Below are 8,005 nucleotides of genomic sequence, written 5' to 3' on the forward strand. Positions count from 1 at the left end.
ATGAGTATTTATGTATTTCACGTTGCTCTCTGTAATTATTCTGGCTGCTTCGGTGCTATTTGTGATGGTAGCTGCAATGTAAAACTATGATTTATACCTCAAATATGCACATTTTTCGAACAAAACATAAATGTATTGTATAACATGTTATAAGACTGTCATCTGAGGAAGTTGTTTCTTGGTTAGTGACTAATTATATCTCTATTTTGTCGGTTTTGGGAAAGCTACCTATGCGGTGGAAACATGGTGAAAATATGCGGTTGTGTGTTTGGCTATTGTGGTTAACTAATAGAAATACATATTGTGTTTTCACTGTAAAACCTTTTAAAAATCGGAAATTATGGCTGGATTCACAAGATGTTTATCTTTCATTTGCTGTATTGGACTTGTGATTTCATGAAAATTATATTATATGATATCCCTGTCCCGTTAGGCTAGGCTATGCTAGTCAGCTTTTTTGATGAGGAGGATCCCGGATCCGGGATAGATATTAATGTTATGTTGGTTTTGAAGAGGTGGTTCATCGTTAATCATCCATTATATATTGGGAGGTAATGCAGAGATCATTACTTAATGTTATGTTGGTTTTGAAGAGGTGATTCATCGTTAATCATCCATTATATATTGGGAGGTAATGCAGCGATCATTACTTAATGTTATGTTGGTTTTGAAGAGGTGGTTCAGTGTTAATCATCCATTATATATTGGGAGGTAATGCAGAGATCATTACTTAATGTTATGTTGGTTTTGAAGAGGTGGTTCATCGTTAATCATCCATTATATATTGGGAGGTAATGCAGCGATCATTACTTAATGTTATGTTGGTTTTGAAGAGGTGGTTCATCGTTAATCATCCATTATATTTTGGGAGGTAATGCAGAGATCATTACTTAATGTTATGTTGGTTTTGAAGAGGTGGTTCAGTGTTAATCATCCATTATATATTGGGAGGTAATGCAGCGATCATTACTTAATGATATGTTGGTTTTGAAGAGGTGGTTCAGTGATAATCATCCATTATATATTGGGAGGTAATGCAGCGATCATTACTTAATGTTATGTTGGTTTTGAAGAGGTGGTTCAGTGTTAATCATCCATTATATATTGGGAGGTAATGCAGAGATCATTACTTAATGTTATGTTGGTTTTGAAGAGGTGGTTCAGTGTTAATCATCCATTATATATTGGGAGGTAATGCAGAGATCATTACTTAATGATATGTTGGTTTTGAAGAGGTGTTTCATCATTGATCTTCCATTATATATTGGGAGGTAATGCAGAGATCATTACTTAATGTTATGTTGGTTTTGAAGAGGTGGTTCATCGTTAATCATCCATTATATATTGGGAGGTAATGCAGCGATCATTACTTAATGTTATGTTGGTTTTGAAGAGGTGGTTCATCGTTAATCATCCATTATATATTGGGAGGTAATGCAGAGATCATTACTTAATGTTATGTTGGTTTTGAAGAGGTGGTTCATCGTTAATCATCCATTATATATTGGGAGGTAATGCAGCGATCATTACTTAATGTTATGTTGGTTTTGAAGAGGTGGTTCATCGTTAATCATCCATTATATATTGGGAGGTAATGCAGAGATCATTACTTAATGTTATGTTGGTTTTGAAGAGGTGGTTCATCGTTAATCATCCATTATATATTGGGAGGTAATGCAGCGATCATTACTTAATGTTATGTTGGTTTTGAAGAGGTGGTTCAGTGTTAATCATCCATTATATATTGGGAGGTAATGCAGCGATCATTACTTAATGTTATGTTGGTTTTGAAGAGGTGGTTCAGTGATAATCATCCATTATATATTGGGAGGTAATGCAGAGATCATTACTTAATGTTATGTTGGTTTTGAAGAGGTGGTTCAGTGTTAATCATCCATTATATATTGGGAGGTAATGCAGAGATCATTACTTAATGTTATGTTGGTTTTGAAGAGGTGGTTCAGTGATAATCATCCATTATATATTGGGAGGTAATGCAGAGATCATTACTTAATGTTATGTTGGTTTTGAAGAGGTGGTTCATCGTTAATAATCCATTATATATTGGGAGGTAATGCAGCGATCATTACTTAATGTTATGTTGGTTTTGAAGAGGTGATTCAGTGTTAATCATTTATTATATATTGAGTAGTAATGCAGCGATCATTACTTTTGGTTTTGAAGAGGTGATTCAGTGTTAATCATTTATTTTATATTGGGAGGTAATGCAGAGATCATTACTTTTGGTTTTGAAGAGGTGATTCAGTGTTAATCATCTATTTTATTTTGGGTAGTAAAGACTAGTTATTTTTTTTATTTTTGTAGAGATACCCAGCGAATGAGTTGAGTTGGTTATGAATAGTGGTAATTTTGTGTGAAATTTACCAAGTGAGTGAATTGAATTGTTTATGTAAAGTCCGTTGAATGTTTCATTGTTTGTTTGTCTGTGGATTATGGGGAGTTATTGGGTAATGGCCAATTTCAATAAAAGTTATTTGATAATGACACTTTCCTACCATGGAACAGTATTGGGAACATTTGAATAAAAGTTATTTTGTGATCCTACACCATGTAACACTGGTGTAAAACATCTAACTATTACTCTACACTCCTGAGATAAAACATTACAAATTAAAGTTTACCATGAGGTTGTCTCTCTGAGGCCCGTGTGTGAAATATATTTGAGTATAAGTAGAACCATTTACTATAACCTGGATCAAGTGAGGGTAGAATTAGGATTACAGTTTCACCCACTGTTATTGAACACACACTGAAAGAAGATAGAGGAGGATTTATATAGGCATATTCCTACATATTACACCCACTTTAGGATAACCCTATAGAGGCTAGAAAAACACATTACACGCAGACTATCTAAATAAAAAGCCGGAGCATCAGGGCACAGTCAAACCAGGATGAGGAGATGGGAGCAATGAAGCCTGTCACGCCTGTTGAATATATGCAAAAGAAGTTTCCTGCTGTGGAATTTACAGACACTTTTAAGAAATGGCATGTCTGGACAGAGATGGCAGGAGAAAGTAGATATCCAATAGCTGGTTCATTCAACAAGACTAGGTTGGATTTAGTCAAGGAGATAATTCAGACAAGAAAAATGGACAAAAAGAAGGAGATGACGAGTGCCCTTGTCTCAGAAAGTGTGATGGGGATGATGGTGCTGGAAGAAAAAGGAGGCACAGTTCCTGGAGGGAGTTTCCCCTCACCACCCCAACTCACTCTACAAAAAGGACCAGACTGGAGGGTCCAGACATCTGCTCAAGTTGTTTCTACAGGCTCACCACAACCACAGCCTGCAGCTCCCCCACAGTCACATTCGTGAGAAGAGACTGAGAAGAGCCAATGGATAATCTTAATGTTAAGGACATGACCTATCATTTAGACACTAAAGCTCACTGTTCCTGTTTAGGCAAACCTGAACAAGTTATTGGAGCTTCCCTGAGCAAATCATCAGTATCAATAACAGGGACATCTGGACAGCTCAGGAATGTGTACTGGACAAAGACTTATTTGAAGAACCTCTGCTTGACTCTGACATGATGCTGTTCGTTGATGGATCTGTCTATATAGATCAAACACAGGGTAGAAACATGTAGGATCGGCTGTAGTAGATGTGGGAGTTGATATTGAGGTTATACCAGACCATTGATCAGCGCAACAGGCAGATTTATTATCTCTGACCACAGCTTGTGAATTGGGGGAAGGGAAGCATTTACTGGCTACTCTGACTCAGTATCTGTTATTGGGGTTTGTTTGTCATGGTGTAGGATTTGGAGAGCAAGAGAGTTTACTAGTACCACAGGCACACCTATTAACAGACAGCCTCTAACTGAGCAGTGTAGTCTACAGGTTAAACACTGAGTGGACTAGATATTACTCTAACTGACCAGTGTAGTCTACAGGTTATAGACTGAGTGGACTAGATATTACTCTAACTGAGCAGTGTAGTCTATAGGTTATATACTGAGTGGACTAGATATTACTCTAACTGAGCAGTGTAGTGTACAGGTTATACACTGAGTGGACTAGATATTACTCTAACTGAGCAGTGTAGCCTACAGGTTATACACTGAGTGTACTAGATATTACTCTAACTGAGCAGTGTAGCCTACAGGTTATACACTGAGTGGACTAGATATTACTCCAACTGAGCAGTGTAGCCTACAGGTTATACACTGAGTGGACTAGATATTACTCTAACTGAGCAGTGTAGTCTACAGGTTATACACTGAGTGGACTAGATATTACTCTAACTGAGCAGTGTAGTCTACAGGTTATACACTGAGTGGACTAGATATTACTCTAACTGAGCAGTGTAGTCTACAGGTTATACACTGAGTGGACTAGATATTACTCTAACTGAGCAGTGTAGCCTACAGGTTATACACTGAGTGGACTAGATATTACTCTAACTGAGCAGTGTAGCCAATAGGTTATACACTGAGTGGACTAGATATTACTCTAACTGAGCTGTGTAGTCTATAGGTTATACACTGAGTGGACTAGATATTACTCTAACTGAGCAGTGTAGCCAATAGGTTATACACTGAGTGGACTAGATATTACTCTAACTGAGCAGTGTAGTCTACAGGTTAGACACTGAGTGGACTAGATATTACTCTAACTGAGCAGTGTAGCCTATAGGTTATACACTGAGTGGACTAGATATTACTCTAACTGAGCAGTGTAGTCTACAGGTTATACACTGAGTGGACTAGATATTACTCTAACTGAGCAGTGTAGTCTACAGGTTATACTCTGAGTGGACTAGATATTACGCTAACTGAGCAGTGTAGCCTACAGGTTAAACACTGAGTGGACTAGATATTACTCTAACTGAGCAGTGTAGCCTACAGGTTATACACTGAGTGGACTAGATATTACTCTAACTGAGCAGTGTAGTCTACAGGTTATACACTGAGTGGACTAGATATTACTCTAACTGAGCAGTGTAGCCTACAGGTTATACACTGAGTGGACTAGATATTACTCTAACTGAGCAGTGTAGCCTACAGGTTAAACACTGAGTGGACTAGATATTACTCTAACTGAGCAGTGTAGCCTACAGGTTATACACTGCGTGGACTAGATATTACTCTAACTGAGCAGTGTAGTCTACAGGTTATACACTGAGTGGACTAGATATTACTCTAACTGAGCAGTGTAGTCTACAGGTTATACACTGAGTGGACTAGATATTACTCTAACTGAGCAGTGTAGTCTACAGGTTATACACTGAGTGGACTAGATATTACTCTAACTGAGCAGTGTAGCCTACAGGTTATACACTGAGTGGACTAGATATTACTCTAACTGAGCAGTGTAGCCTATAGGTTATACACTGAGTGGACTAGATATTACTCTAACTGAGCAGTGTAGTCTACAGGTTATACACTGAGTGGACTAGATATTACTCTAACTGAGCAGTGTAGTCTACAGGTTATACACTGAGTGGACTAGATATTACTCTAACTGAGCAGTGTAGCCTACAGGTTATACGCTGAGTGGACTAGATATTACTCTAACTGAGCAGTGTAGTCTATAGGTTATACACGGAGTGGACTAGATATTACTCTAACTGAGCAGTGTAGTCTACAGGTTATACACTGAGTGGACTAGATATTACTCTAACTGAGCAGTGTAGTCTACAGGTTATACACTGAGTGGACTAGATATTACTCTAACTGAGCAGTGTAGTCTATAGGTTATACACTGAGTGGACTAGATATTACTCTAACTGAGCAGTGTAGCCTACAAGTTATACACTGAGTGGACTAGATATTACTCTAACTGAGCAGTGTAGCCTACAGGTTATACACTGAGTGGACTAGATATTACTCTAACTGAGCAGTGTAGCCTATAGGTTATACACTGAGTGGACTAGATATTACTCTAACTGAGCAGTGTAGTCTACAGGTTATACACTGAGTGGACTAGATATTACTCTAACTGAGCAGTGTAGTCTACAGGTTATACACTGAGTGGACTAGATATTACTCTAACTGAGCAGTGTAGCCTACAGGTAATACACTGAGTGGACTAGATATTACTCTAACTGAGCAGTGTAGTCTACAGGTTATACACTGAGTGGACTAGATTTTACTCTAACTGAGCAGTGTAGTCTACAGGTTATACACTGAGTGGACTAGATATTACTCTAACTGAGCAGTGTAGTCTACAGGTTATACACTGAGTGGACTAGATATTACTCTAACTGAGCAGTGTAGTCTACAGGTTATACACTGAGTGGACTAGATATTACTCTAACTGAGCAGTGTAGCCTACAGGTTATACACTGAGTGGACTAGATATTACTCTAACTGAGCAGTGTAGTCTATAGGTTATACACTGAGTGGACTAGATATTACTCTAACTGAGCAGTGTAGTCTACAGGTTATACACTGAGTGGACTAGATATTACTCTAACTGAGCAGTGTAGTCTACAGGTTATACACTGAGTGGACTAGATATTACTCTAACTGAGCAGTGTAGTCTACAGGTTATACACTGAGTGGACTAGATATTACTCTAACTGAGCAGTGTAGCCTACAGGTTAGACACTGAGTGGACAAAATATTAAGGACGCCTTCCTAACATTGAGTTATGCCCCCCCCTCACTTCCTAATATCTCCATTTTGTCCTCAGAACCGCCTCAATTCATCGGGTCATGGATTCTACAAGGTGTTGAAAGCGTGGATGCTGGTCCATGTTGACTCCAATGCTTCCCGCAGTTGTCAAGTTGGCTGGATGTCCTTTGGGTGGTTGAACATGAGCATGAAAACACATGAATTCCCATTCACCCTCTGAATGACATACATACACAATCCATGTCTCAATTGTCTCCAGGCTTAAAAATCCTTCTTTAACCTGTCCCGTCCCCTTCATCTACAAGTGCCATCTATTTAAGGGATCATAGCTTTCACCTGGATGGACCTGGTCAGTCATGGACAGAAAGGAGTCCTTAATGTTTTGTGTAAATGGCAGAATAATTATACATTTATGGATTGTTTTATGTAGCCTATTGTTTTCTCTTTATTCAACCTGCCATCTACCCACCTGGGGACTGAGGGTTATGAGAGAACCCCCACATCACTAGCTTCTCTTTATACAACCTGCCATCTACCCACCTGGGGACTGAGGGTTATGAGAGAACCCCCACATCACTAGCTTCTCTTTATACAACCTGCCATCTACCCACCTGGGGACTGAGGGTTATGAGAGAACCCCCACATCACTAGCTTCTCTTTATTCAACCTGCCATCTACCCACCTGGGGACTGAGGGTTATGAGAGAACCCCCACATCACTAGCTTCTCTTTATACAACCTGCCATCTACCCACCTGGGGACTGAGGGTTATGAGAGAACCCCCACATCACTAGCTTCTCTTTATTCAACCTGCCATCTACCCACCTGGGGACTGAGGGTTATGAGAGAACCCCCACATCACTAGCTTCTCTTTATACAACCTGCCATCTACCCACCTGGGGACTGAGGGTTATGAGAGAACCCCCACATCACTAGCTTCTCTTTATTCAACCTGCCATCTACCCACCTGGGGACTGAGGGTTATGAGAGAACCCCCACATCACTAGCTTCTCTTTATACAACCTGCCATCTACCCACCTGGGGACTGAGGGTTATGAGAGAACCCCCACATCACTAGCTTCTCTTTATTCAACCTGCCATCTACCCACCTGGGGACTGAGGGTTATGAGAGAACCCCCACATCACTAGCTTCTCTTTATACAACCTGCCATCTACCCACCTGGGGACTGAGGGTTATGAGAGAACCCCCACATCACTAGCTTCTCTTTATTCAACCTGCCATCTACCCACCTGGGGACTGAGGGTTATGAGAGAACCCCCACATCACTAGCTTCTCTTTATACAACCTGCCATCTACCCACCTGGGGACTGAGGGTTATGAGAGAACCCCCACATCACTAGCTTCTCTTTATACAACCTGCCATCTACCCACCTGGGGACTGA

This window comes from Salvelinus namaycush, unplaced genomic scaffold, assembly GCF_016432855.1.
Source record: "Salvelinus namaycush isolate Seneca unplaced genomic scaffold, SaNama_1.0 Scaffold8, whole genome shotgun sequence".
Lineage (NCBI taxonomy): Eukaryota > Metazoa > Chordata > Actinopteri > Salmoniformes > Salmonidae > Salvelinus > Salvelinus namaycush.